Below are 23734 nucleotides of genomic sequence, written 5' to 3' on the forward strand. Positions count from 1 at the left end.
CTTTTGCACCATGTGTGGCTTCACCTTGTTCAGATACTATCATTGTTGTTATTCTGTCCAAACATTTAGAACACAAAAAGTTGTCACTGAAATATCTTCACTTTGAAACAGAGTCTTCAAATGAGAACAATTATTCCCAACCTGAACAAAGTCTGTTTTTTTGTTTGTCTTATATATCACTCTTTTATTGATATGCAAATAGTCAGTACACTTCACTCTCCTGTGACCCCTGTCACACGACATTTCAAACAGTCCTTTTCACAAAACATATTACTGTGTCAACAGACAAATTCTTCACGAAAACACATGACTCACTGGATGGGCTCAGATTTCTTGGAAGCCTCTTCAGTAAACAAATTCGCATTGAACAACTACAATACAGAAACCTGCAATGAACAACCATGACAAAGGAACTACAACAGAGTGTAAGAAATAACTGCAACAAAGAAAGTGAAAAGAAATAACTGCAACAAAGACAATAGAAATAAACATTGTAACAAAGAAATTAGTAAGAAACAACATCAGTGCGGAGAGAGATTACCCTTGAAAGTAAAAAAAAAAAAATGATTTTTTAAAATCAGACCTGTCCACCTTAAAAGTGGAAGCTCTCCTTTACAGAGAATATATTACTACATGGTACTAACCAACAGGGAAAAAACTAACTTTTCTGGATTGGAATTTTTGAAAACAATTTTTTCTGTAAATTATAAAAAAAATTCAAAAGGCGACAGTAAAAGAACTTTGACAGGTATGTCCAAATGGAGGATACCATTGTAATCATAAAGCAATTATCTTTCAATTATAAAAAACTAACAAAATATCTAGATCTGTTACAGAGATACAGCATTTTAAAAAATTTTCCAAAATTCGCATCTTCAAAATGGTGTTCACAGTATCATCTTTGGAGGCCTGTATCTTGAGGCAGGAACTTTTTGGAGAAAACAAAAAAATATGTGTTTCTTACTTACTCCTGAATTTTAACATATGCTAAATTCAGTAACATCCAGGACTATGAAGGTAACCCCTCTGCCTGAAGTGATATGGATTATGCCAGATATAATTTTGGTCTCAAATTTTATTAATTTTGTGCTGTTTTTGGGATAGGAGGGAGGTGGTGGAGACTGCTCTACCCCACACTGTGAATACCACGGGAGATGGTGCAGAGCAGAGGGAATGCACTCCAAGTTGGCAATATATTTCTTGCTTGTGCAGTGCATATGTAAGGACAAAGATTGATAGAAGGGACTGAAAAATGCTTGACTGTTTCAAATGATTAAAGCTCATCCCCTATGGTAAGTCTCCCCTGAGCCATGGTAAATATTCATAATGTAGCAACATATGACATTTTGTGTGTACGTCAATTTATAAGGCAATTTCAGCTTTAATTAAGAGTATTAACTTCTGTAACTGCCTTGTGAATGTCCTTCCTCCATCCCATGAACTTGCAAGCACAACCAAAATTGATATTTGAAGCATTACCACTCAGCATCCCACTTCTTAATTCCATTTAGATATTTTGTTTTTCACAGAAATAACACACATTCTCCATTACCAATGGTTCAGTCACAGGAAACTACTGAAATATATACACAACTTTAAACTACTGAAATGCTGTTTAGTTATACAGTTTCTAGTATCACACAATTAAAAGTGAAATGTGTCTGATAATTGTATTACTAGATAGGACAGGGTGGTGCAGATAAAAGTAGCTTGTGTAACTATAAAGGAAATGCAGTGAAATTACAGAAGCAAAGAGCTGAAATGGACTTATCATTTATTTACAATGAAAAATACAGTGAAAAATACATTTACAGACAATGCTGAAAGTGACCCCTGTGAAATCAATTCACAGCTGTGCACATCTAAATATATTCAGATACACCAGGGGTAAAGGTTGGATACCGATGGTGGCAACTCCATGGCTTATCAGTTCCTGTATTGTTTGTGGATTTGTTTCATAGACCTTGCCCTTCGAGTGTCTCCACAGAAAAAAAATCACATGTTGTTAGATGTGGTGAACATAGTGGCCATAAATGTTTGCTGACAGTTTTTTCCTCAGTGAAGACACCATGGATTCGTTCCAGGGGTACCTTAGATGTGTGGCATATTGTCCCATCTTGCTGGAAGAAGCTGTACTGTCTTAGATATTCCATGAGTTGTGCACAAAATGTACCACAAATTTTCATATATCTAACTGTGTTGAGTGTAGTGCCAAAAATAACAGTGCAGTGATGAATGTTCCTGTTACACCACACCAAACACCAATTTTTTTCATCATGGAGTGGTTGCTGACACATAATGTTAGGGTTTTCCATTGTCCTGTATCTTGTGTTCTGAATTTACATGACCTGAAATGAAACCGTGCTTCATCACTCATGATGTAATGGAAAGAGTTTAACAAACCGTCGCTGATGTTATTAAAAAATTATGTGTCGTAATCTACATGTTTCTGACTGCCATTCTCCCATAACTGCTGCACAACTGTCACACAATATGGCATGATTTGGGCTCTGAATAATTCTTTAGTGAATGTCTGCAATAACTTCTGGTGTGCAAACTGAAGGACTTCTTTGTCGTTTTACATTTTGCACAGATCAGTAGGTTCACCAATTTTTATACAGACTCTGCAATCCTCTACCTGGATACATAACCCCAAAAATTTTGCAAGTTTCCTTAATCAAACCTGTTTTCACATACGCTTCCACAACTTCAGTTCTTTTTCTATCGAAAAAGTAACAATCGATTATTGAATAAAACTGTGCATTGTTGTAGTTGTTTACTTTATTTCAGAAGTTGAAATACTGCATTCGCATTTGAAGGGAAGGTACAAGTATATGATCAAGTCATATGGAGAGATTAGAGCGCGCACGGAGGCTTTCAGACAGTCGTTCTTCCCACGAACCATACGCGACTGGAACAGGAAAGGGAGGTAATGACAGTGGCATGTAAAGTGCCCTCCGCCACACACCGTTGGGTGGCTTGCGGAGTATAAATGTAGATGTAGATGTAGATTCTCATTTCAGATACTAAAACTTATTAATATACACAGGTTCTTAGTAACTAGAACGTCTTGTTCTAGTATTGGGGATACATGAAGTGTATGAGGAGCCAAAGTTCACAAGACAAAATGCTAATTAAATGTATGATTAATTAGAATGGATTTCACTGTTTGATTAATTCATCAACTAGCATCACAATACAATAGTATTTGTGTCAAATGATATATAAATTCTCCCGTCCTCTTTCTTCTCCCAACCTCACTTTGGTCATTCAATAACATTGCCCAGTAAACTGACAGATAGTAATTAGGTATTTCTATATCTTCACAATCTTCATTGTTACATTTACTGTGACATTTTGTTTCTGCAATTATATACGCGGTGATCAAAAATTTATGCTTGAGGGCACTGCTGCAGTGCATATGCAACGGTAAGTTATTGAAAAGGCTGTGTATGTAAGGATAATCGATCATTTATCATTTTATATCACACGATTTGCTATCAGCTTTAGAAGACGTTTAACAACTGAAAATGCTACATTTTCTTTTCTCTGTGAGGTACTTGATGGGTTAAACAAAAGATTTTGAATGCTAGCCATATGTTTTGATTTAACTAAGGCGTTTGATTGTGTTGATAACAAAATATTGCTCCAGAAGGTGGACCATTATGGAATACAGGGAGTAGGTCACAATTAGTTCACCTCTTACTTTAGCAACAGACAGCAAAAGTCATTATTCACAGTGTTGAGAATGGCTGTGATGTGGGGTCTGAGTGGGGGTATGGCCAAGTAGGGGGGGTGCCAGGGATCAGTGGTTGGCCCAGTTCTGTTCCTTATTTATATAAATGATATGCCCTCTAATACTAGAAGTAAATATAAAATATTTCTGTTTGCTGATGACACTAGCTTGGTAGTAAAGGATGTTATGTGCAACACTGGCTCGGTTTCAAATAGTGCAGTTCATGACATAATTTCATGGCTTGTCGAAGATAAACTAACGCTAAATCACAGTACGACTCAGTTTTTTACAGTTTCTAACACACAATTCAACAAAACCTAATGTTTTAATTCCACAAAATGGGAATATGATTAGTGAAACTGAACAGTTCAAATTTCTAGGTGTTCAGATAGTTAGTAAATTGTCATGGAAAGCCCACGTTCAGTATCTTGTTCAAAGACTTAATGCTGCCATTTTTACTATTCGAATGGTATCTGAAGTGAGTTATCGTTCAACATGAAAATTAGTCTATTTTGCTTCAAGTTCCGGGGGATTGAGCAATACAGGCTCCAACAAAGATAGCGAGTGGTGCACCTCAGAATAGGCAACCCTCAACCCAAATATGAACCCAACGTACAGGGTACAAGATCATGGTTGGGTGCGGGACATTGGTAACCAATGTCAGCCCTGCAATGATCATAAATACAGACGTTTCTTGCCTTCCACACCTTAAGTCGGACGACTGTATATAAGGGACTGTGCCAACTATTAAATGCACAGACTTAATTTACCTTTTAAATATTAACAGACATAGATAAAGGACTACAACAAGTAGTATATATATAAAAAATCAACCCAGTCACAAGCACAGAGTACAACTGCTAGTGGCTGTAAAACATTTATAATGACAGTATTTTCAACTGTACGCTCATTGAACACTCAATGGCGCTCTGTCAAAAGACTTTTCTTGTGGCTTGCCGTCAAACCAATTGTGATTCAACGGTGCACACTAATACCAACAGGAAATATCAATGGCACTCTGTTGACAGGTAGTAATCTTGCCAAGTTATTAATAATCATAGAGCAAGTTGCTTGCCATTAAACAAATTATCATTCAATGGTGCAACACACACACACACACACACACACACACACACACACACACACACACACGACCACAGGCAGATTGAAACTGTCCAACAGTGAACGTCGCTCTGTTAGGAGGCAATCTCACCAGTGCAACCTAGCGGGCAGTAAAATGAATAGCGAAACGCGACCGTCCACACAGGCCACCTGCCACCAATTGCTCGTACACTAGTATGTCCTCTCTCTTTGAAAACTGCTAGCGATCGCACACTAAGCACAGTGACCCCCTCTGACGATGCACCAGAGGACAGAGAGCACGGCTCAACCTCCTCCTCCACAGATGAAGTGCAAGGGGGAATATCAAATGAGGGCCGCACTACAGCTTAGGCTTTAATTTGACTAACATGCACCCGAATGGACCTATCGTTAGCAAGGTTTTTAACCAGGAAGTTGATCAGACCCAGTCACTTGAGGACCTGGCATGGGCCAATATAACGGGGGCCTAACTTACCAACACTAGGTGGTCCCCTGGCCACATAGGTGTTTTAAGTTATATACAAAAACTCGATCCCCTTCCTTTATTTGGACTGAGACACAACCATGGTTATAGTGCTGAGCTTGCCGGAGGTGGGCTCGCTTAATATTGCGCCTAACATTCTCCCAATTGTGCTTAATTTCATCCGGATCCAAATTTGCTGGTAAGAGGCTTTTGATATTCCATAGATTGGCTAGGGGAGAATTAATTGGATAAGGAAGATTGAGGGAGGCGGGGGTCACGCCAGAAGCCTAATGCTCAGCAGTGTTAAAAGCAATGACAAATCCCACTTGTACTGTGCGTTGGCATAGTAAATAATTAAGGCTGCCTTTAGGTTCCAGTTAACATCCTCAGCAAACGAAGGCTGGGGATGGTAAGGTGTGGTGGTAACATAATTGATGGCATTATTAAAGCAGAACCTGTGAAACACTTTTGAAATAAAGCCGGGTGCATTGTCGTTAACCAGGGTCTTAGGGAGGCCAAAGAGGGTGAAAACTTCAGTAAGATGGTTAATGGTGGTGCGTGTCGTGATCTTCCTGCCAGGGAGGAGCAACGTGAAGTGGCTAAAGGCACCCACAATGACCAAAATACAGCGGTTCCCTTTCTTGGTCCTGGGTAAGGGTCCCCATGTGATGAATGAAGACCTTATCCATGAGGATAAACTCTCAGTCAGATTGCAATAATCCCTGACGAGTGTTATTTCCTAGTTTCCCAATTTTACAGGCCTCACATTGCCTAACTAACTGACGGACATCCTTATTCATTGCTGGCCAGGTGACATGCTGACACATTTTGGTGACTGTTTTGGCCACCCCTAAATGTCCGCCTAGGAGTGTAGTATGAAAATACTTAAAGGTGGGCTGAACAAGGCTCTGGGGCAAGCAAATCCTATCCTGACTGGACCTGCCGAACTGCTGACAGAGGACTCCTCTGTGTAAGGTATAACTTTGAACCTCCTCCCCGTTCAACATGGCCCACCTAATGGGCCCCAAGATGGGATCCTGTGACTGTAGCTCTTTGAGGTTAACAAATAGTTCAGGGGTCTCTGACAGGACAGTTCCGACAAGGATAGCGTTCCGGCAGGCATCTTTTTTAAGATCTTCCCCTTTCTCCTCAAACATGTGACTCAGCGCATCTGCGACCTGGTTCTCGGCCCCTTTAATATGGTGAACCTTAAAAGGAAAGGTCGATATGCATACCGCCCACCTGGTTTTTCTTGGCCTGGCTGATATCCAGCTTAATGCTTGGTTATCCATCTCGAGGTTGAACTCCCTATGCTCAAGATAGAATTTAAACTTCTTGAGTGCAAACAAAACAGCGAGAGCTTCACATTCGTACATGGAGTACTTCAATTTGACCTCGGACTGACACCTAGATATGAAGGCAACAGGGTGTCTATCCCCTTCAATTTGCTGCAGGCGGCTGACAGCAATGACGGTGCTTGACACGTCAGTATGGACAATGAATCGGTGATTGAAGTCAGGGATGGCCAAGACTGGGGGGTTGGTGAGGGCAATTTTCAGGGCGTCAAAGGTGGCTTGTTGGCTCTCTCCCCAAATAAAGCTCACCCCTTTCTTGCGCAAGTTGTTAAGTGGTGCAGTCAGCTGAGTGAAATTCGGCTCACACTTTCTGAAATAATTGGCCATCCCAATGAAACTTGTGATGCCCTTCTTACTGGTGGGTGGGGGAAAATTTCTAAGACTGGTGGTTCACTCCTGATCGATGCGGATTCCGTCATGAGAAACCAAATACCCGAAAAAGGAAGTTTGTTCTTTGGCCAAGGTGATCTTGGATGGTTTAACCATCAGACCAGCACCCCACAATCTCTCCACAACAGGTTCCAAATGATTTAAATGTTTGTCAAAGGTCTTAACTAATAAGACAGAACTAAACTTGCATGAGTATCCTTTGATTAAATTCATTGATATGTAATATAACCACTACAATACTTAGATTTTAAGGATTGATGGACACTACTACTTTGTGAAATGTGTCATTTCCATTTTACTGAAGTTATCTGTAAAGACTGGTTTTAGATACTCCATTGCACTGTTCACTGAACCTCATAAGCCCCAACCTGATAACTTGGTGAAAGCCAATTTACTGACAATAACTCTTTCTCAGTCACACTGTAATTTTTGTCATACTTTTACAATGCTACGCTTGCAAATGCTACAGGATGTTGTTCTATTTTACCATTTACTACTTTCTCTTGGAATAAGTGAGCTCCCAGTCCATTATTACTACTGTCTGTCATAAGGCAAAATGGTAATCTCAAATGTGTTGTGTGCAAAATTTTGCTATCACATAACAGTCTCTTTATTTCATCAAGAGCTTGCTGACACTCATTACTCCATACCAATAATATAGTCTTTTTTGTAAGATTATTCAGACAAGATGTGTTTAAAACCCGAGTCTTTACACATTTTCTGCAAAAACTAGCTAACCAATGACATTAACTCCTCTTTTCGACTTATGGGAATGAAATTTTGCTTTGGCTAAAATCTCATCACTGTCAAGCAAAATTCCTTCCACAGTAATGCTGTGGCCAAGAAATTTTAACTTCTTCACAGCAAATTTACACTTTTCCAACGTCAATGACATACCCCCCCCCCCCCTCCCCTTCCCTTAATTTCCTTCCTACTTTCTTAACAATTCGAAATGCTTTTTCCAACTTTTTCCTGTGATTAAAATATCACCTATATAAATAATCAATTTTGCAAGTAATTCTTTCCCCAGAACAAAATCTAAGCATCGTATAAACTCTGCAATGTAAATATTTAATCCAAATGATGCAATACAGTATTGATAAAATCTACCACCTTATAGGAAAGCAGTATATTTTCTGAAATTAGGCTTAAATGAGATCAAATGAAAACCTGTGGTAAGGTCACCACTAGTTACACAAGTTACAGCTTTAAATTTATGCAATAATTCATCTTTACTTTCAGAATGGTCAATTTCTCTCTCTAATATTTTGTTTAAGTGTACTGAATGCAATACAAGGCATATCCCTCCATATGTTTTACATAACACAATGTTTGGGTTACTTATTCACTGCAACTCCTTTCAGTAAGTACCCACTTACATTTTTTTGTACTTCTCTTTCTACAGCCTCTCTTCTTGAGATAGGAATTCCATAAGGTTTAACACAAATGGTTCCTGTGTTATTTAAGTTTACAGTGGTAATTCTTCACTTTTCCTAGTTTCTCATTAAATACATTACAGTATACACGAAAACTTCCTTGAATCCTCTTTCTGACTTTGGTTAAGTTTCTCAGCACCTTCTACTTTGGTTGCAACTAAACTATGATAATATTCTAAATCTTCCCTCTCATTTAAACTAACCTCCTCCTCTTTCAAGTGTCCTCTATCACCTATACACTTTACCCTCCTACCTGATTAGTATTATTTATGCTATGTACTATTATCAACTTTGAGAAGAAATTCTACTTCTAGGTTCAGTAAAGTATACGACCTTATTTGTCCAACAGAATCCTACTCTAGCTTTAACAGTCCAGTTCATGCCCAAAATAATTTCCTTGCTCAAATCAGGTATCACAAAGCATCCCTGGATAAATCTTATCTTACTGATTTTAAATCACAGTGACATTTATTTGTTTGCTATTTTATTATTTTTTCAAGTAACTCCTCTAATCTTAATCACTATTAGAGGTAACTCAGCAAATTTACTCCATCCCTTAATTTTTCAGGACCACTACACAAATTGAACTCCCTGTATCAAACTGACACTAACTTTCCTAGTTATCAGTTTCAATATGAGTGTATGGGCTTCCATACATGTCACTATCACCTTTTCTTTCTGTTTTATATGAAAGACGCTTCTAAACTTCGTTGAATCCTGTATCTTTTACCTCATCTTTTTTTGTGCGTATTTCTGTTCTCAGTTGCATGGTACTCACAGATATATCAGTTTTTTTCTAAGTTATCTAAAGTATTTCTTGTCTCTTCCCACCATTCTGAACACAAGCTTTCACGTAGGTTTTGCAGAGTAACTTTTATTCTACTATCACTCCTTTCATTATCATAATGATCCCAAACTATCCTTAAAATTTCATTATATATACATTTTTTCAAACTCCCTCCCATCCTTACAACAGTTTACTGTTTTACTGATATCAACTAGTAGAATCTCACTCTCCTGTGTCTTCCTTTCATAGCTCTGGCCTCCCTGCATGAATTCATTGCAGTCCCCATACCTACCATCTATTAACACTTCATCTTCAACTTCAACTTCCACGTAAATCATGCCATCTAATTCTCCATAAAAGTCAGTCTCACTTCCTATTTTCTCTTCAATACCTTTGACAACATCTTCACTATCCTAACTACACTCATGCTCATAAATTGAAGATAATGCTGATACATGGTGAAACAACACTCTGGTGGTTGGTTTGCCATTTTAAATCACCTTGGGGTATGACCATGTGGTGCATTTGACCTGCGGTCGTCGCACAATGCTGCTGGCAGCAGTCCTCATACGTAGAGGTGTGTCGGTGCATGTCAGAGTATGGTGCAGCGAGTAAGAGTGCAGACATTTTCAGATGTGCTAATAGTGACTGTGTGTTGAAAATGGCTCAAAGAACACATATTGATGACGTTATGAGGGGTAGAATACTAGAGCTACTGGAGGCTGGTCAAACACAGCAGGCTGTAGCATGGGCCCTCTGTGTGCCACAAAGTGTGATCTCAAGATTATGGCAATGATTCCAGCAGACAGGAAACATGTCCAGACAACACAGTACGGGACGTCCACAGTGTACACCACCACAAGAAGACCGATATCTCGCCATCAGTGCCCGCAAACAGCCACGGGGTACTGCAGGTAGCCTTGCTCGGGACCTTACCACAGCCACTGGAACAGTTGTCTCCAGACACAAGGTCAACAGACGACTGAACAGTCATGGTTTATTCGCCCGGAGACCTGCAAGGTGCATTCCACTGACCCCTGGTCACAGGAGAGCCCATAAAGCCTGGTGTCAAGAACACAGTACATGGTCATTGGAACAATGGTCCCAGGTTATGTTCACTGACAGGTCCAGGTATAGTCTGAACAGTGATTCTCGCTGAGTTTTCATCTGGCGTGAACCAGGAACCAGATACCAACCCTTTAATGTCCTTGAAAGGGACCTGTATGGAGGTCGTGGTTTGATGGTGTGGGGTGGGGTTATGATTGGTGCACGTACACCCCTGTATGTCTTTGACAGAGGAACTGTAAAGGGTCAGGTGTATCGGGACGTCATTTTGCACCAGTATATCCGCCTTTTAAGGGGTGCAGTGGGTCCCACCTTCCTCCTGATGGATGATAACGCATGGCCCCACTGAGCTGCCATCGTTAAGGAGTACCTTGAAACAGAAGATATCAGGCGAATGGAGTGGCCTGCCTGTTCTCCAGACCTAAACCCCATCAAGCACATCTGGGATGCTCTCGGTCGACATATCGCTGCAAGTCTTCGAACCCCTACGACACTTCTGGAGCTCCAACAGGCACTGATGCAGCAAGAATGGGAGGCTACACCCAAGCAACTGCTTGACCACCTGATCCTGAGTATGCCAACCCGTTGTGCGGCCTGTGTACGTGTGCATGGTGATCATATCCCATACTGATGTCGGGGTACGTGTGCAGGAAACAGTGGCGTTTTGTAGCACGTTTCGGGACAGTTTTCTCAACTTATCACCAATACCGTGGACTTACAGATCTGTGTCGTGTGTTCCCTATGTGTGTATGCTATTAGAGCCAGTTTTCTGTAATGTCACGTTGTGTGGCACCACATTCTGCAATTATCCTTAATTTATGAGCATGAGTGTACTATGAACAATAGCATCTTCTCCACTAACCTCACTATAACCATCTAAGATACCCTCTTCACCCTTCTTACTTTTACTATCTAACATAACATCTTCCTCCCTAGGTGCATGATTGGCAGGTTCACAAGCTTCAACATTAGATACAGTAAATTCCCATGTTGCATCTGCTACAACCTCAATCATTAAGTTACGTAATCCAAATTCATCAAACTTCTTGTCAGTTCTCTCCTCTCCTACTAAAACTTCATTACACATGCAGTAAAGACTTGTTAGTGACTCTACAACTGATTCTAATTCAACATCGAGTAACCTCCTTCCAATTTTGCCAATACATGTCAATGTTCATTGTCCCCCAAAATATAGTCTATTTATTTCATACTCATCCTTGTTTTTATTTTGTTGCTTGTAGGATTCAAAATTTCTCCTCCTCTCAAAATCTCTTTTGTTAAAATTAACCTGATTTCCTCTATTTTTTCCCTCACATGAAAGTGACAGGTTCCCAATTGGATGATCCATAATTTATCTGATCCTTAGCACCTGTTTTCATATCCACTTTGGTTAAATGGTCTGTTTTTTCCTTCCTATGATCTATTTCTAATTTCACATTTTCTATTCTTATTCATATTTCTATTATTTCCCCCCCTCTTCCCTTCCATAATTACCTGTATTATTGTGGTTTTGATTTCACCTCCCATGGCGAGTCCATCCATACCCATTCTGATTAAAATTGTATCTATCATGCCTCTATAATGGCCCGTCTAGTTTACCTACATATTTCAAAAATTGTTCAATAGAATCATCTGGCCCACAAATGAAACCTCATTGCACTTTCCTACGCAATCCCCTCTTTAATGCATCCATTTGTGTAAGCCCATTAAATGGTTTATCTAGGTGGATTAATTGTCTCAGTTGCTTCTCACAAATGTCTTTCATACTACCATTATGTTCTTCATAATTAGGTGCATTTAAGAATTCACTTTCGATCCTAGCTTGTTCAGTTTCTGATCAGAATTTATTCAAAAACCTTTTTTACAAAACTAGTGATCTCTGTAGTATCATATTGGTTTGCCCAAAATCAGTCATACCACTAACAAAATTGTCACAACAATGTTGCAAAAAATCAACTGGGTGAAATTTATTACCACCAGGAAAATTTTTGAATGGTGCATTGGCACACATCCCACAACAGTTACTTCTGAAACTTTTAGCAGCAAAAAGTTTCTTCCAATTCAGCTACATTTCTACAAACATTACCTACATTATTATTACTAAACGCTTCCACATTGCTAGTTGTGACTTCCTCCACCTTTATCATTAATTACCAAGATTTGATTTTCCATCTCACTTTCTAAATTATTGATTTTATATTCAAGGTTTTGATTTTTTGACCCAATTCTGATCATAATACATGGCTTTCATGTTTTAACATGTTACGCACTATTTGAAAACTTTTTGCAATTTTCTCTACTGTATCAGTAAAATTTGTCTTAAATTTATTCACTTCACCTTCCAGTGTATTACCCCATGCATCAGTTTGTCTGTGCTTTGACTGTACAACTAGTTTATATTTGCTGACATCCTCTCTTACTCCAGCAACTAAAAATATTAGAATAGGGGCCACCAAAAAGTTTCCATTTGAGGGCGTTGCTGCAGCATACATGCAATGTTGCACGAATCCGATGTGGGTATGTAAGCACCAACATAAAGGCAAGAGATTAATGTGGCAGTCATGTCTTTCTGGCAAGTGCATGGTAAACGTGAACTATGGTGAGGTTATTAATTGATTGATTGACTGATTGATATGTTTATTCATCTGTATAACAATACAAATTGTATGGATGTCATCAATTGTGTGTTATGAACTAAAACATACATGGGTTCTTACCATCTTTACAATTCAATTTATTACCAAATGCTCCCAAACCGGACCACTGTGCTGTTATTCTTTTTTGGCTGTTATATCGGTAGATACGAGGGTTGTTTTTTAAGTAAGGGCCGTTTTTATTTTAAAAAAAAGATACAAATACTTTTGTAAAAAAACTTTGATTTTCTGATTCTACACACTTTTACCTATTTTTCTACATAGTTGCCTTGTTTGTTTAAGCACTTGTCATACCGTACAACTAAGTTTTTAATTCCCTCTTCAAAGAATTCGGCCGCCTGCTCCGACAGCCAAGAATTCACGGCCACTTTCACTTCATCGTCGTCATTGAAGCGTTGCCTGCCAAGATGGTGTTTCAGGTACCGAAAAAGGTGAAAATCGTTAGGAGCAAGGTCGGGGCTGTATGGTGCATGGTCCAAAACTTCCCATCCAAAAGAATCAATCAAATCCCGAGTCTTTTGAGAGGTGTGAGGCCTAGTGTTATCGTGCAGGAGCAAAACTCCTTTTGTCAGCATGACGCGCCTTTTGTTTTGAATTGCTCTGCGGAGCTTCTTTAGAGTTGCACAGTAGGCATCTGAGTTAATTGTCGTTCCTCGTGGCATAAAGTCCACTAGCAAAACACCGCGCTGGTCCCAGAACAGAGTTGCCATAATCTTGTGCTTTGACAGTGTCTGTTTGGCTTTGACCTTGATGGGTGAGGTTGTGTGTCGCCATTCCATCGATTGTCGCTTGCTTTCGGGAGTGATATGGGATACCCATGTTTCATCTCCAGTGACAATTTGACTCAACGTGTCATCCCCTTCTTCCTCATAGCGAATCAAAAAGTCCAATGAAGTGGCAAATCTCTTCCCTTTGTGGTCCTCTGTGAGGAGTCTGGGTACCCACTGAGAACACAGTTTCTTAAAGTTTAGGTTTTCAGACACAATTTTGTACAAAACCGATCTTGAAACTTGTGGAAATTTCAAAGAAAGAGTGGAAATTGTGAATCTTCTGTCCTCACGAATCTTTGTTTCGACTGAAGCCACCAAATCATCAGTGATCACAGAGGGCCGGCCTAAGCGTTCTTCGTCATGGACATTTTGACGGCCATTTTTAAACTCTCTAACCCATTGACACACTTTACCTTCACTCATTGCATTCAAGCCATAAACTTCTGTTAATTGACGATGAATTTCTGCAGCTGATAGGCTTCTCGCGGTCAAAAAACATATCGCTGACCGTATCTCACACGCGGCGGGCGATTCAATAATCGTAAACATTATAAAGTAGCACAGCGATGTGTACACATCAGCTACAGAACTGCAACTTGCATCAGTGTGAAAGGGAAGGATGCCGGCAAGTGGCGCGGTGGCTTGTTGCGGCGTCCAAGCGAACTACGGGTCTATACGCGCGAATGGCCCTTACTTAAAAAACAACCCTCGTATCTATCTGAGTACAAAGAAGTGTACGGGGCAGCACGTCTGTCAAAAACCACTGTTGTTGAATGGTGTGCCAAGTTCCCTGCTGGTCGTCATTCGGTACAAGACCCTTGTTGACCAGAGAGGCCAGCCTCATCAATTACATGAACTAAAGTGGGATGCGCTCTAGCACCCTCCCTATAGTCCTGATCTCTCCCCATGCAATTATCACACCTTTGGACCCTTAAAAAGGGCCTTGAAAGGTCGACGATTCCTATTGGATGATAATGTGCAGCAGGCAGTTACGAACTTCTTCCTACAGCAAGACACAGTGTTTTACCAAACGGGTATCTTTAATCTGGTGCATCGGTGGGACAATTGTCTCAATGCTCATGGCAATTTTACCTGACTGGCATACCGATGCTGATCTGTACAGCCTGTGAACAGAAACTATTTGATTGCCCCTTATATTTAAAATTTCATTCCTCAGCTCTTGGTATTCATGGCATCGATTTTACTGCCCAGACCACTATTTAAATCATTTTTTGATGTCTCAAACCAATCATTTCTGCACTCTAAATGGATATTTAGTTCAGTTTTTGATGTCTTGTTTCTAACAGCCCCCCCCCCTCCCTCCCCCACTGCCTCCATCCAGCTCATAATTCTGTTTATTCAAATCGTTACTTACAAGGAGTACAGTGATGTCAGTTAAGGTCCAAGGAATTACATCCTGCAGCCATTCACACTGGTGGGGCCCTCGTGTGCGAATAATCAATGGAAAAAAATTTCGGTGTTTCGTATCATATTGTGTAACCTTCAAAATAACATGTATATACCGACTACTTGCATAGCGTAATGGTTAAGGTACTGACCTGACATGCCAAAGGTTGTCGGTTCGAGTACTAAAAATCCCAGTGAAATATTTTTGTTATTAAATCTTTATCGAAATGACTTTGATTACTATTTTTATTCAACTGATCCTTTTAAAAACAACTTTTTTATTTGTATTCCTTTGTCACATCTTTCTAATCAACATAAAAACTTGGTCAGTGCTCATATTTTTTTCTTCTCATAATTCTTTTTCCATTTGAAATCTTTCTGCATGTAAATTTAATTATTTTATATACCTATCATAATGTTTGAACGTTGAAAATGAAGATCAGTCAGCTAAAAAACAAGAGACTAAATGACCCATTTATATTTACTGTGCAGTGGTGTCAAGATTGTATTTTTCGTTACAAGATGGACAATTTTTTGAATGGCAATCATCTAACAAGCATTCTTATTGCACTATAGACAAAATAACATGGATGATGATTTAAATAAAAACAGGGATTATAAGTAAAACTAAATTCAAGCAAAATGAGAAATGGAAATAATGAATGCAATAACATGGACGAAGACGTAAGACGATAATATGGAAGAAATTAAATCGAAGTTAATAGATAACAATAATCAATATCACATGAACAAGGATTCCAAATGACGAAGACTGATAGGAAGCCAAATTTGAGCAAATGACGTACTTCATATGATGACTAATTTAAGGTACAAACAAACAGAATAAGATTACATTTAAACCAATTAATTGAATAAAAATAATGACCTAAGTCATTTCCATAAAGATTTACAAATAAAAAAAAAAAAATTCAAAGCACCTAACATGTTTTGAAAACATAAGCTTTTGCACTTGAGGTCGGTACCAATACACTTTTTAACTTGGTATATTCACACCAGTGATATTACACTCGGACACCCAGACTTTGCCCGCCCCCTCGAATGCCCACAGGGGTCATTTTCACTCCTAGCATTTAAAAAAAGTTTTCTGAACTATTATTTCGAAATTTTAAGCATTTATTATATTTTAATGTTTACAAGATTTATAGCCATTTCAGATACAGAGTTGTGAATAAAAAGACATATAAACAAATTTCACTGAACCTGGTAACACCCAAACAAGTGTAAGCAAGTGACAGGCTTTTCCTTCTTAATTCAAAAAAATCTGAACTTTTCATGTGTACATAAATTTCAGTTACTTTATTGTTTTACACGATTGACACATTTTTATTCATTTTTCTTTGTACATTTTCCACAAACCATCATCTTACACTCACTGCACTTGGAAATAGTTTTATTACATTTGTAGAAGTTTAGAACTTAGCATTTACGGTGCTTCTGTGGCATTTTGTCTTCATCTTCATTTGATTCTTTTCATACTTGTCTGTTGTCATATGAGGAAAGCAACTCTTCACATACTCAGAGCGTACTTCATCTGCAAGCTGCTGAATAAAAGGTTTTCTTTTGATATTCCTCCCAGTAACAGCCCTAAATATTACATATGCATTTATTCCTGCTAGATCAAGGATATTGTAAGAGTGCATTGGCCTTCTTCTTGAGGAAGTATTGACTGAATACTGCCTTGCCATCTTGTCTACTATGTCAACCGTAAATTTTGTTTTGTTGTAATAACATACAGTTTCCGGAGATTTTTCTCATTTGTATTTATGGTAACACTAGGACGAAGGGAAGACATTACAAGCACATTTGTTGCTTTCTTTCCTTGATAGACTGTCAAGGAAATATCATCATGTTTTAAAACATTTGTGGAATACAGAGGACTCTTCAAGGACTTCAGAGCATGTGGTATCTCTCTTCTTGCTCTATTGTGGTATCTCTCTTCTTGCTCTATTTACTATTCCTACAATGGAGGTTGATTTTTCTTTCAAATTTTTGGCTAGTTTGAGTGATGTGAAGTAATTGTCTGTAGTGACATTTCTGCCTTTGCCCAGAAATCCTTTTGCCTTGGGAACGTGCAGTATCCTTACCAAGATAAGGGAAGCCATTGAGTCTGTACTTGCTTTCAACATCTACAGCTAACTAGTATTTTTGCCCATACTTGTCAGGCTTTGAAGCCATGAACTGTGTGAACAGGCACCTTGTTTTACTTGGAAAGAGCTGCTCATCTACTGTTATGTCACTTCCAGGTTTGTAACACATCGTACAGTTTTCTATTAATTTGTTCCCGACAGCAGAAAGCAATGCAAACTTATCATTCTGTAATCGTACAGTGTGTGTAGACTTCTCATCAAACCTCAGGAATCTCATAATCTCACAGAATCTATTTCTACTCATGGTTTCCACACAAAATGGTAGACCCGAGGAATCTGACCATAAGCTGTGAAGGTCTGTACTTCGGCAGCCACTCGCACCACGAGCATAAATAATTGCAATAAATGCTTCTATTTATTCTGTGGTCATTGACCAGCTGTCATTTCCTAGTATTCTGTGTGCCTCTGTTATAGTACATTTCAAGATATGTTTGATTATATACTTGTCCATGAACAAGTGCCAAGCACGTGATACAAGTTCATCACTTACATTTCGTTTTGCACATGGAGTAGGTCCAGGAGATTCTCTCAAAATATTGTGATTAGGAAGACGCCCACCTTGTGAATTAGGCACTGCTTCTATCCAGACTGTTCCATCAGGAGCATCTTCTTTATGTCTTTCAGCAGTCGATGAAGCAGCAGTCACTTGTTCTACACTCCGAGAAAGAAGGTTATCTCCTCTTCTGTTACATGATTCTTCACGACCTATAGAGCAAGAATAATAGAACAAATGTACAAAAGCCACCATAAAACCTAAATTAAGCACAGTAACATTATATGTAGATAACAATATGATAATTATAAACTAGCAGTACCAATAATAATATACTTACTAGACTCCATTATTTCTATCTGAAATATCAGAATCATTAGTATGAGATGATTCATCTTCTCTCTGTGTCTGTGGTAAAAATTCTTCCCTGAATCCTCAGAAAAAAGTTCGCCACTATCTGAATCACAGTCCATAACTCTTTGTAACTCTGCAAGAATCTCTTCCTCTCATACATACTCCTTCCAATTCACTTCAATCTGCAGCTCAAAATCACCTTTGAAAGTCTGATTCTTACAAGGGAATGACGAACAATGGTGAATCGAGTAAATTGTTGTCATTTGATATGGCAATAATATGAACAAAAGTAAATTATTGCACTACACAGTAAAGTAACCGAGGCTTGAGAAAGCATGAGATAAATGTATGGCATAACTATAAACAAAATTATAGCTTTTTCTAAAGGGGTCAATATGTCCCCTGTGGGTGTTAAAGGTAAAACTGGAAAAAAGTGATCATCAATCAGGTGAAATGCACTGTTTTTGAACATAACAAAAGTACACGCCAAATAAATAAATGTCACGAAAGTAAATGTTGCTTGAATCATTCTTCAAAACATAGCTAGCACTTAAAAACCGAAAAGGGTCATTTTGACCCCTCTGGGCGTTCGAGTGTTAAAAATGTTACAACTCATACCATTATAGAGAAATTTGTTCAAGAGTGGCCAACAGCACAATAACTATACTTTTAAAGATGTACATGACATTCATTTTTCATTCCATTATTTCATTGTAAGGTCGTAATCGCAGCATGAGATGTACAGCTTCAGGCTGCTCTTACGAAGGACAGCCATCAATCAAGTGGGTATGGTATCCACGTGAAGTGTAGCCGCAGCCATCTGCACCTTCGTTGCATGACTGCTTCAAGTTGGTCTTCTCGAAGGGTAGGATGTTGGTTTTTTGTTTTGTGTCAGGTATGTGTTCACACTCTGGTTTCCAAGAGTTTGGGTTTCTCTGTTTATCTTCTCTGAACTCTCGCATCACGCTCTGAAAGATCCTTTCTCTCAGCTTGGGTGCATCAGAATATGAGGAGGGTATCACATTCAGGTACTGGGTTTCTTCTTTTAATATCCAAATGAATGTTGCGCATGAATGCTATCCACAAGAAATAAACATAAAGCTTCTCACCACTTGGAAATGAAATCTACTTCGCAGCAATACGTAATCATCAGTTTAAAATATAGAAAATAAAAGCAAAGAAAAGATTTCTCCAACAAATTACATAACATTTCTCCTTTGACTATTTACAGTTTTCTTGACTGGCGTGTATATATGTGGCTTTATCATGCTTGCGCTCCTCAACTATGTGTAAGTCGCTTTTCCGAACATGAAATAATACAATGTGGAACGACTCTCACTTTTGAGGTAAAGTGCAAATAAGAAATTTTTGGAACCACTGTTTGTACTTAGGATGTTTTTTCAAATTATGCTGTTTTCCTGAATATACAAAATGAATGCTTTGAGGTCTGCCAGTTGTAGTGTAAAAATGTAGTAAACACACTGAGTAGCCACATGTAACTATTGTTCTTCACAGCACGGAACAAGTGCCAGCCCGAGTGTAACTCATTGTCAATAGCGATCACATTCTCTGTCGTCCTGTTAATAATCAAAAGCTTTTTCCTCGTTCAGTTCCATATCACGATGTTCTCTCTACAAACGAAGGTGTGAGCCAGTGTGTCTATAAGATGACAATGGTTAATTTTATGCATCTTTTTGCCTGTGGTGATATTTTCATTTAAAATGTCATACTATACATCAGCTATGTCCAACTTAAGAATGGGGTTGGTGATATTAGCCCATATATGTTTCATGTTTTATCCAGGTGTTTCTTTTCGATCAGATTTCTTTGCTGTCTCTTCGTCCGTTCAAAGTAAAGTATAGAGGTACTAAAATGTTTAGGCGACTGGTGCAGGTGATTTCCGTGAAGTAGACACAGACGTATCCCAGCTGTTGGTTGATGTGCCCAACATTAATTGGTGCCCTCACATCCTGAAGTGTTAAGTAGCTGAATAGACTCTAGGATGTCCCAGTCTGGTCGCAACTGATTATTTTGGATGTTCTAGTTATGAAGACTGCAAGACACTGAGTGCGTACATCCTTTATACCTAACCCGCCTGCAAGGTGAGCCAGTGTTATTAAGTGAACTGAAGTTTTGAAGATATTTCCTCTCCAAACAAACCAATATATGGCAACAAGAAGCTTGTGTGTAATGTCAGTGGGTATCAGTAACACATCCGCAGCTCGTGGTCTCGCGGTAGCGTTCTCGCTTCCCGAGTACGGGGCCCCGGGTTCGATTCCCGGCGGGGTCAGGGATTTTTCCTGCCTCGAGATGACTGGGTGGTGTTGTGTCGTCTTCATCATCATCATTTATCCCCATTACGGTCGGAGGAACTACTACTACTACTACTACTACTACTACTACTACTCCTCCTCCTCATCATCATCATCATCATCATCATCATCGGTAACACGGCAGCGATATGATAGATTCTACTAAGAACGTACATACTTGTGAACTGCACTCTTTGGAAGCGATTGAGGGATCTAGTCTTGCGTTCTTGGAGTGTTGCTCTGACTGCGTTGAATATAAGTTACCAATTTGTCTCTGTCATCTCGCACGGGTCCGGTAGCAAAGTCATTCCTAGTTGCAACTACGATGATACCATGCATTCATCGAGTGGTCTGAGAGGAAGAATTTTAGATTTCTGTTTATTTATCATTGCACCTGAGGACTGTGCATGCATTGTGGTCATGCAGTGTACCTTTTCAATACCACCTTTATATTTGCAATGACGCTAATACCATCGGCATATGTATGGCAAACTGTTTTGACATCAAACACCTTTAGGCCTGCTAGTTATGCATGCAGATTAAACAGTAGCAGTTCAAACAATGACATTGATAGAGGGCAGTCTTGGTGAACAGATTGTCTGATGGGCACACGAAGGGTGAGCTGACCGTTAACCTTTATTCTAGACATTCTTCCAACAATGCATTTTTGTAAAAGCTGAAGGAACTGATTTTAAATCCCATTCTGTGCATAACATTTGTTAAAAACTTGTGGCAAATTCTATCAAAGGCCTTGTCAAAATCTAAAAGCATTATCCCAAAATTCTGTGCTGAGTCACTATACAACTCGCAAAAGCATGAGAAGTAAAATTCTAACGTGCGCATTACACATCATGACGATTTATCACGCAAAATGATCCATGGAACATGTAAGTAAGTAAGTAAGTAACTTAACATTTACAGATACATGTTAAATGTAAGACATCCCAGTATGCACATAAAACATTCGTCATGGATTGACCTGTGCCAATGTTCGTCTGGTATAGGCCAATAACTTTCGCGAGAATGGGTTTCAGCCTATGATTTAATAATCGAACCAATGTTTTAAAATCAGCGTTCAACAACGTAACTGGTCGAAAATCGTGCAAAGAGCTGCTGTGCGCTTTTTTGGGAGTCAATACCACCAAGCCTTCAGTAAATTCAGTAGGAAAGGGGTCATCTTGCAGCAATTTATTATACATAGTTGTTAATTCATCAGCAACATGGTCCCGGAAGTGCGTATAAAATTCCACAGAGAGACCGTCTAATCCTGCTGCTTTATTACGAGGTGAACCTGTTATTACAACTCGTAGTTTCTTCATTCGTGATATTGTCTTCAGCATTAACTGTCATTGCAATGGGAGATAGAAGAACTGCTTTCACTGATGAGTATTTCCGGTTCTACATAAAGTTTTTTGTCTGTCTATCTGTGTGTGTATATATACTCATGACCTCGTTCGTTTTGAATATTTTGGAGTAGCTTTTGCTTTCCACGTTTAGCTTCTCTGATAATATGGAAGATAGAGAACTTTTCCTGCCCAATATCAGTCCCAGTCCGCGGCCTTACTTTAGGGCCGTCCAAAGACCGCCACACCAAATTTGTAATTTTTGCTTTAATACGTTTGATCCTCACGTTTTGGCTGTGATCTGTGCGGAGTACTATACAACTCGCGAAAGCATAAGTAAAACTCCAATATGCGCTTCCTCCAATATGTTTTTCCCGGGCATGTTAGTTCACACATTCCTTTACTCGTGGCTTAGCGAACTCTGTCCACCAAACTATACGCCGTGCGTATCTCGCTTGAGTGCACACACACTTTTTCCGAGTATATCTGATGGATTGTTGCAAATCGACATCGTCGAGGAGGTTGAGATTTAACTTCATACACCGCGTCCCAAAATGTTTGTTTATTTATTGTAGATGACATATGGTAAGCACAGTAATCAGAAAAATTTACATCCCATATCTCATAGTCAATTATATTGTCCAGGAATCCTTTCGTAGCGTATATTCTGTCTAGTCGACAAGCTGAGGTATTGCACACATACGTGTATGTGTCTATCACACCTTGACCATCAGTTAAAACTTTTAACTCGTCACGGAAGTTAAAATTCGGGTCTGATCCTCGCGGCGTAACACACAATTAAAACACCCGCGTGTATATCTTGTATGACGTTAGCGAATTGCCTTACTACGTTCTCTATAAAATTCGCGTCTGCCTTCGGACCCAGTTGGAGCATATCAACTAAAAGCAACTCATTTAGTTTTGTCGTGATTCCGCGTATGTTTCAAGCAATGTGTCTAATTCACACTGCATGCCTGCTTTGTACAGTATCGCTGTCCCACAGTCATCGTCTATGTTCACAATGGCTTCGTATCCAGTAATATTTTCTCCTTATTGGAAACAACTCCCTGTAACATAGTTATGTAGACGTCTGCTGCGTACAAGTAATAACGTAAACTCTTCCATTTAACGTCTGAGAGAATCCTGTTACACTGATTGTACCATTACGCTATGCAACTTACCCGGAACTTAATAAGACATATACAACATCACGCGAAATTCCGAATTTTTTCGTCGATTACTTGCAAACGAAGGTCCATCAGGGCGAATGGCGGCAGGGTGTGATATCTGGGATCCTAATTCACATCACCGAATGAATTATATCAAATAGTCGATTCCAATTTTGGGGGGAGGCGGGCGGCTCTCCTTGTTAGTTTATAATTTTTTTCACAAAAAAAACTTGAGTAAAAAAAGTCTTTGTTGGGTCCCAAAGGTTATCCGTGATCGAAGCCTCAGAATGGACTGCAAACACTACTAACATTCCCACCAATAGAGCTGGTTCATCACGACTCTGGTAAGTTTGACATTATTGTGCAAAATTATTTCGGCCTCGCTATCACCATCATCAAGTTCCATATTGTGATTTCAAACTGTTTTGTTATTAACTACTTATTCTTAATATTCAATATTTAATATTGTCTAAATACTTCACAAATAAAAAAGATTTTTTCACACGACCAAATCACTTTCTTCCACTACTGTACAGGGGAAAAAATGAAATTTGCAGTACAGGGTGATTCAAAAAGAATACCACAACTTTAGGAATTTAAAACTCTGCAATGACAAAAGGCAGAGCTAAGCACTATCTGTCGGCGAATTAAGGGAGCTATAAAGTTTCATTTAGTTGTACATTTGTTCGCTTGAGGCGCTGTTGACTAGGCGTCAGCGTCAGTTGATGCTA

The 23734-nt window shown here is 39.1% G+C and overlaps 1 protein-coding gene across 4 annotated transcripts in view; it reads right to left on the minus strand.

Annotated features, from left to right (window-relative positions):
• LOC126469873 (exocyst complex component 1) overlaps nt 1–23734 on the minus strand; it is a 273287-nt gene that overhangs the window by 226113 nt on the left and 23440 nt on the right. For 2 of the 4 annotated variants that reach the window (XR_007586087.1, XM_050097194.1), the window contains exon 2: nt 17891–18037. The exons of 1 other annotated variant lie outside the window; for it this stretch is intronic. The gene's annotated coding sequence lies outside the window, so the exon portion shown is untranslated. Of the gene's footprint in view, nt 1–15132; nt 15189–17890; nt 18038–23734 lie in introns of those variants that run through there. One more of the 4 variants, XM_050097196.1, reaches the window with a different exon arrangement.

Source organism: Schistocerca serialis, chromosome 3 (assembly GCF_023864345.2).
Source record: "Schistocerca serialis cubense isolate TAMUIC-IGC-003099 chromosome 3, iqSchSeri2.2, whole genome shotgun sequence".
Lineage (NCBI taxonomy): Eukaryota > Metazoa > Arthropoda > Insecta > Orthoptera > Acrididae > Schistocerca > Schistocerca serialis.